Source organism: Nicotiana sylvestris, chromosome 11 (genome assembly GCF_000393655.2).
Source record: "Nicotiana sylvestris chromosome 11, ASM39365v2, whole genome shotgun sequence".
NCBI lineage: Eukaryota > Viridiplantae > Streptophyta > Magnoliopsida > Solanales > Solanaceae > Nicotiana > Nicotiana sylvestris.
This window is the reverse complement of record NC_091067.1, coordinates 29,107-37,293: the sequence shown is the minus strand read 5'-3', so window position 1 is coordinate 37,293 and position 8,187 is coordinate 29,107. Positions and strand designations below refer to the sequence as shown.

At 38.7% G+C, this 8,187-nt stretch overlaps 1 pseudogene; it reads right to left on the bottom strand.

Annotated features, from left to right (window-relative positions):
• Window positions 1-6,958: 6,958 nt before the first annotated feature.
• LOC138882248 (ribonuclease S-7-like) lies at window positions 6,959-7,908 on the bottom strand (annotated as a pseudogene).
• Between the last annotated feature and the right edge of the window lie 279 nt (window positions 7,909-8,187).

Below are 8,187 nucleotides of genomic sequence, written 5' to 3'. Positions count from 1 at the left end.
TTTGCTAGCCATCACTTCGGATGAAACCCCGTGGTATGCTGATTATGTGAATTTCATTGCAAGTGGGGTGACTCCACCAGAATTCACAGCTGACCATAGAAGAAGGTTCTTACATGATGTGAGATTCTACATGTGGGACGAGCCTTTTCTATACAAGCAATGCGCAGATCAATTGGTAAGAAGGTGTGTCCCTGAGGAGGAGATGAATGCAATATTGCATGACTGTCATTCTTCTCTTTATGGAGGTCATCATGGTGGAGACAGAACTGCACAAAAGGTTTTGCAATCAGGTTTTTACTGGCCAAAATTATTTAAAGATGCACATGCTTTTGTTAAAAATTGTGACAGGTGCCAAAGAACTGGAACGATCACGAAGAAGCACGAGATGCCTTTACAAAATATTTTGGCAGTAGAGCTCTTTGATGTCTGGGGAATAGATTTTATTTGACCATTTCTGTATTCTAATGGGCACAGATATATTTTGGTTGCAGTGGATTATGTGTCTAAATGGGTTGAGGCCATTGCTCTTCCTACTAATGATGCGAAGGTAGTGGTAAGTTTTGTGAAAAAGCACATTTTTACACGCTTTGGAACTCCAAGGGTGTTGATAAGTGATGGAGGAACACACTTTTGCAACAAATTGTTGAAAAATGTTCTAGCAAAATATGGTGTAAGACACAAGGTTGCTACTGCATATCACCCTCAAACGAGTGGTCAAGTTGAAGTGTCAAACAGGGAGGTAAAACAGATTTTGGAGAAAACTGTGAGCGCAAATAGGAAAGATTGGTCCGGTAAGTTAGAAGATGCATTGTGGGCTTACCGAACTGCATACAAGACTCCAATAGGTACTTCTCCATACAGGTTGGTTTATGGAAAAGCATGTCATTTGCCTGTTGAGATAGAACATAAAGCTTATTGGGCAATCAAAAAGCTAAATATGAATATGGACTTAGCTGGAGAAAAAAGACTGCTACAACTCAATGAACTTGATGAGTTTCGGTTGCATGCTTATGAAAATGCCAAGTTATATAAAGAAAAGACCAAGAAGTGGCACGACAAACACATCCAACATCATGAGTTTGAGCCGGGTCAAGAAGTTCTCTTGTTCAACTCAAGGCTAAAGCTTTTTCCTGCAAAGCTTAAGTCCCGTTGGGCAGGCCCTTTTGTTGTAGTAAGTGTAACTCCTCATGGAACAGTTGAATTGTGAAACATTAGTTCAATAGGCACGTTCTTGGTAAATGGTCAACGAATTAAACACTATTGGGGTGGTGACATTCAACGTCACAAAACCTCAGTAGATTTAATTGATGAATAATGCAATATGGCGTCATGTCGTGATGTAAAATAAGGCGCTGGTTGGGAGGCAACCCAACGATTGTGGTATTTGTGAATATACATTTTTTTTATTTTTTGTACTAATAAATGCAGGTGAACAAGGGCGGATGCTAAGGTAAATATATATATAAAAAAATCTTCGCGAACCTTTCTGCCTGAACTCTAACTGAAACGCGCGAAGTATCGCGCGAACTATAAACTTCGCGCGATAGTTCGCGCAGTAGTTCGCGCTCCTGGACGAGCCTCTCAGCCTGGAACTTTTCAGGCGTGTTATTTTTTTTTTTTGTTTTTCGTTTTTCTTTTTGTTTCTTTTATTTTTGTAAATTAAATAGGCTATTGGTTCATACCCCTTCCCTTTTTATTAAACCAAACCCAATACCCCCAAAACACAATCATCTCTTCCAAACCAACAAAACCCCCTAACTTTCATAACTTCCAGCACTCATCTCATATCTCACGGGCTCCTTCCCTAAAATCATTAGCAGCATCACCCCACCTCACAACTTCTAACAAGGTATGAGCCCTAGTTTTAGTTTTCTTTATTTTTATATTTTTTTCTCTTGCTATTTTCAGATTTTAAGTTTCTTGTTGAATTTTAAGCCATTAATATAGTTGTATTTTGTGATTTGGGTTTCAAACTTGGTAAAATATATTGTGGGGTTAGTTTGTTGTAAGTTTGGGGTAGGTAGTACTTGAATTGGGTTATGGATGAACCTTTGTGGGAAGCCTTTGTTGCAAGACCCTTAGAAAAAAGCTGTGAGAGCCTACTGCCCACAAGGTGTTTGTGGAAAGGCATCAATGAACATGATTATGTAGTTATGACCAATTTTGCATGTGAAGTCTGAGTAACCGCAGCAAGTCACACTACTTTTGTTGGGCTAAGCTAATGTGTCCATATTTTGCAGGTATTATGGCACCAACGAAAAATCCCCAAGCCACAGGTCCATCATCAAGCCGCCAAAGGGCAGCTCCAACGCACTCCTATGACAGCACGAAATTTGTCTCCCTTGAGGCTCGTAACTATTTTACAGAGAAGGCGGCTAAGAAGGCAATTGCGGAAAGGGGCATCAACATCAAAAAAGGGCAAGGAACGATGCCCCCACATGTTCAATGAATTGATAGAGCAGGGTTTGCAAGCTTTCATTGACGAGCCAGGGGAGGCTAATGAAATGGTGGTACGAGAATTCTATGCCAATCTACCCGAGCATGTCAACCATGTGGTTACAGTGTGTCGTAAGGCGGTAGATGCCTCCATTGAGGCGATACGCACAACTTATCAACTGCCCGACTCTCTACATGAGAACACGGACTTTTATGAATATGGGCGCAATCCAACCGATGCAAAGTGGGAGCACTTCTTTGATGAAATTTGCAAACCAGAAAAAATGGTAGAGTGGATAGATAATGGAGAGAAGTTCCATTCATCCGTCTTAACTCAAGAAGCGAAAAGCTGGCTGTATATGATCAACAGTTGCCTTATCCTCTCCACAAATACTACGGAGGTGAATGGACCCCGGGCGGCATTGATTTGGTGTTTCATCAAGGGTCTTCCCTTCGACATGGCCAAAGTGATCCACGCCGAGATGTTTATCCAATGCCCCCAACGCCAGTATGGTTTATTTTTCCAATCTTTGGTGACTAGGCTTTGCAGAAATGTGCAGGTGCCTAAAAACATTTGTGTGGACGGGTTGGTAAGAAAAAGTCACAAGATCCGACCTGGCCCGAACACCACAGAGGCAGCCTCAGTAGAAGAGGCAGGTAGAGAAGATGAAAGTGGTTCGGATGCTTCGGAGGAGGAAGAACAAATGGATGTGGAGGAAGAAGCACTGGCTCAAGCGTCCAGAAAATCAGTTGCAGTATTGTCACGCGCAGCATCCTCTTCAAGAAGTGCCAAAGTATCCCGGTCCACCACATTGGAACAGGAGGTGGCTGATATACACACTTCCATGTATGATTTGAGCACTCGTGTGGACACAATAGCTGACCGACAAGTCAAGTCGGAAAAGAAGTTTATGGGTTGGCTGCGAGCTTTGGGGCGTGCATGCAACGTGAACCCCGAAACCGTGTCCGATCAAGAGTGAAGTTCTAGGGAAGTCTCTTTACCTCACTGCTCCTTTCAATTTTAAGCCATGGGGACATGTCTTCTTTTTAAGTGTGGGGTGGGGGATATTGTACAAATTGCTGGGTTATTTTGTTTGTCTCATGTTGGCTTGACAGTTTTTGCTGGGGTGGGGGATTTTGTTAACTAAATAAATGGGGGACGTGATTAAATTTAGTTTCACTAAAAAAAATAAAAAAATGGTATAAAAATTAGACTTTTCCCTACGACAGATCTTTTAGACGAATTTTCTTGAGGGAAGTGAGTCTAGAGAAAACAACAAAAAGATTTATTTTATATTTTTTTTTCTTAGGTAGTGTAGCAATTCCTCCTTGGTTTTTCTTTAAGTCGCGGTTCTTTTCCAAGGGTTTATGTTGAACCGGGCATAGGTAGTTTTTAATTTTTGTTTTTATATTTTTTTTATTTGTAGACTAAAATAAGGAGTTATAAGCTATAGAAAAGTGAACCCATAGCGTTGACACACCTGAACACAATAGACCCTAGAGTGTAACGCTTAGTCCTAATTGTTGAATCTCACTGAAATTGCCTTAATTTGTATGTTTGTACTGAATTGAATGCTCGTAATGGAGTGTCTTGATGATCTGATCTGGAATGAGTCATATGCCATGTGTGGTGAGTATTTGTGTAGTCCATGTATTGTACTTGTGTCTAGAACTTGCCCGGTATGTGAGTTGAAGCGAAATTTGAGGTGATGCTCAGTTTGAAAAATGATGTTAGGCTTTCTTTGACCTTTTTGAGCTCAATTACTTATTAAAAATAAAATTTGTCTCTAGTTAACCCTTTTGAGCCTTCAGACTTTTTGTTTGGCACGCGCATTACAAGCCTATACCTTTTTGTTCTTAATTGACAGTGTTTTGATCCTTTTACATCTTAAAGCACTTTAATTGTGTGAAGAGCGCTAAAAGAAGTAAGAAGGAAATAAGTGTGGGGTGGATTTTGAGTGGAACCAATAAAAGGATGAAAGGTGCACTTATGTTGTAAACGAATACACCACTAGCAGAAATTGAGTGAAAAGAAAAAAAAAGATGACTACATTGTGTTTTGCTCTAGCTAGTGGGAATGAATTAATAGAGTGCTTAAAGAAGAAGAGCGTATTTGTGGGATGATATTGTGTATGAATGAGAAGTGGGTTGAAGAATTTGCGCAGAAAATTGCTCGTGTGATATGTTAAAGTGCTTAGGGGTTGAGTCATTATTCCTAAATACATCCTACCTGTCCCTTAGCCCACATTACAACCATGAAAAAGTCCTAATTGATTTTGGATCGAGCTAGCCTACCTTAGTAGAATTTACATTAAGGGCAAGCTTATGGTACCAATTGCATACATGTGACCTCTTTTATGAGAGTGAGTGATTTCCTTGATATATGTGAATATATAAATAGAATGTGGTGGATTGAACTCAGTTTTTGTTGATGTAATTGTGAGGGCATATGAATCGTGACGGAGAAGCAAGTCTTGATTTCTGTGTACAATACTTTGAGGAAGTGTGAATATTGCATGGCACTTGAGAGTTGGCTTTGAGGCTAGGATTGTTCACTACTAGGAGTGATATATGTACCTTGTTCTAGGTGTAATGCGTTAAAGGAAATGGTTGAGCGAAGGATTCTCTAGAGAATATAGTTGATTGCTCGAGGACTAACAATGAATTAAGTGTGGGGTGTTGATAATAGGCGAAATCTAGGTGATTTAGCTATTGTTTATGCATCCGCTTGATTATATTCCGATGACATATTATGGTTAATTGATGAAAAATAGGCTCTAATTGTGATATGTATACATTGCAGGATGAGGAGCCTAAATGATGCTTTCAAGAGGAGATTGGAATGATTTATGAGCAAGAAGAACCCCTAGGAGTCGAGTGTGCGCAAGGACGAGACGGAAAAATGGACAAAATCGAGCTACTAAAGCGCGCGAACTAATGCGATAACTTCCAAACTTCCCGCAATAGTTCGCGAGCTTTTCTGCCTGAAATCCAAGAGAAGCGCGTGAAGTATCGCGCGAACTCCATACTTCGCGCGATAGTTCGCGCGTGTCCTATCCGGAGAAACTTTATTTAGGGGTAAAATTGGAATTCCTTCTTAATCCCACTCAATTTACATAAAGCAAAAACTCCATTATTGGATTGATCAGATTTTAGAAAAAGAAATAATTTTAGAGAGAGAAAGGGAAGAGAAGACTCAATCTTGAAGTGAAGAAAAGAAGGGGATTACAATCTTGAAGCAAGAACTTAAAGAGTTTTTCTAAACTTTCTTCTTGTATTTACTTATATTATGTTTAAGACTTTTATTGTTGATATTTGTATAATTATGAGTAGCTAAAAACCCAAGTAATCTGGGGTTATGGGTGTTAGATGATTATGATGTTTGAATCTTAAATTGATGATCTTGAATTTATCATTATGGGTTGTTTATTTGATTCTGCTGTTAATTATTTTACTGCGTAGCTAACAGTGAAATACTATTTACAAATCTTGAGTTAAACTTGAAAAAGGAAATTCTTGATTGCATATAGAATCAAATAGAGCAAGATCCGGATCCTAGGAATCGGGTGAAAGATTCGCAATTAAGATAGAACTATACTTAATTGCCTTGCTTGGTTGAGAAATAGGATTTGTAAATGCATTTGAGTTAATATTAATGCCATAGAAATATAGGTATTAATTTAACTTGAATAGGCGCATAAGAAATTGACAGATTCTTATGGGTATTATTAACCCTATAATCAATAACCTAGATAATTCAATAAATTATCTTTAAGCTAAAAGCGTAGCATGATCTCTAGCAAGCCCATGACCCCGGAATATCTCTCTTATTAATTGTTAAAAGAAAATTGTATAAGTGGTGTAGTAACTTTGTGTAGTATTATTGTTAAATTACCAGTCAAGTTTTAAGTTGGTTATTTATGTATTTTGTAATGAATTAGCTTAAATCAATAATTGTTTGAGTTTGCATCAGTTGATAAGTTAATCACAAGTCTTCGTCGGAACGATACTTTACTTGTTACTATATTACTTGTCGATCGCGTACACTTGCATGAGTGTTTAGGTCGCAACAACAATCATGAGTACGGTAAACGAGAAAAGCAGAGTAGAATGTTCTATTGTAGTCAATGAGATATCTTTACAAATGATTGGGGTCCCCTTTATATAGGAGGGTAAAACTCTAATATGGTACATTTCCAAATGTGGTAAAGAATTCTATTGGTACAGCGGCATAACAACCTAGTAAGACTCATACTATTTCATACAAATCTTATCCCATAATTTATGTTTTGATCTACGTGTCCTTATGAAATTCTTGCTTTTTTTTAGTGTCATCGAAATTGCATTGCCCCCGCGGCAGATCATGACGGGCCTCCGATTTCCTCCCTCGAGGTATGCATTTTCCAGTCAGAGCTGGTCTCTAACTCGTGCTGCCCGGACTCGAGCCCGGGGCACTGTTACATCCTCGAAATCGAGCTCTCTGATTTCGACCGTATACATATGTAAAATTGACACAGCAGTGTACAGCGTGAATTTCGCAATTACTATCATAAATTGATAGGGAATGTCAGTTCCAGGGGTTCGACAAAGTGGTCTTTCAAAACAAATTATTGCTTTATTGTGTTGGTTGTCGCAGAGTATTGCGTTCAAATTATACATATCAAAAAGCACTTAAATAGAAATTAATTGGGAGATAATCATAGTGGAAAACTAATTTCATTCTTGTTCAATGGGTTGCATGTCTCACGTCGATGACAAGCAACCACTTCAGTTGCCTCTCGGTTGAAACAGATACCTATCTCTTTGAGTTCCATTGTTTTTAGTGGATCACCAATGCAATTGAGGTTAGGATACGCTTGAGTAACTTCCCTGATGGCTTCTTCAATCTTGTTAACAGTGTAAGTTTTTCCAGGAATAACTCCTTGAATTTTGAGCATTTGCAAAAGATCAAACTTGTCTTTTAACTTCATGGCAAGATCAAAATATGCTTCTTGACTGTAGAGCTCAATACAACATGTTCCGTGTTTGTTGTACTGATACTTCCAGAAATCTTGTGTTTGTATAGTTTTCATTTTGCTGTATTTTAGATCAGGCCAGCGGTCGTCCAGCGCTTACTGCTATTCTATAAAAATTAGGGACACAGCTTCAATCAATAAAAGTAATAGTAATAACAAAAAGGAAAATGTCGAAATGAATAAAGAAAAATTTATAAGCAATTGATAAAATAATGTTGTGATTATACCGTGATTGTCGTAAACGACTTCTTACAGTTATTCAGCAGTTCGTGCTGGTTGTCTGGCCAAAGCCCATGAATTCTGAAATTTGTTGGAATTCTTGCGCAACTCTTTTCGTGGCAATAAGTCGGTGGCCATGTTAAGACGAGTTGCATTTGGTCGAAATCCCCGTAAACGGGAGAAAGAGCAAAAGATAAAATGAAGAATATTGACACGAGCTGCGATCTAAACATTTTGGTGTTAGAACCACTCAGCTCTTGTCAAAGCTATATATGACACTCTTTTCTCATCGGGGTTGGTACGTCTTTGATCTTTTCAAAAGTAAGCACTATTAGACGCTAACCTAACTAATATATTCACGTTATCCAAATAATTTCGAGGAAATGGGCTTCCATGGCCATTAGCAATGCTGTATATGGTAGAAACAGCTCTTCTATTGCGTGAGAGACCGGGGCTGAAACGTAATGGTTAAAGATCGACCCCGAATTATATCGAACCAAGATACGAAGTTAGAGCA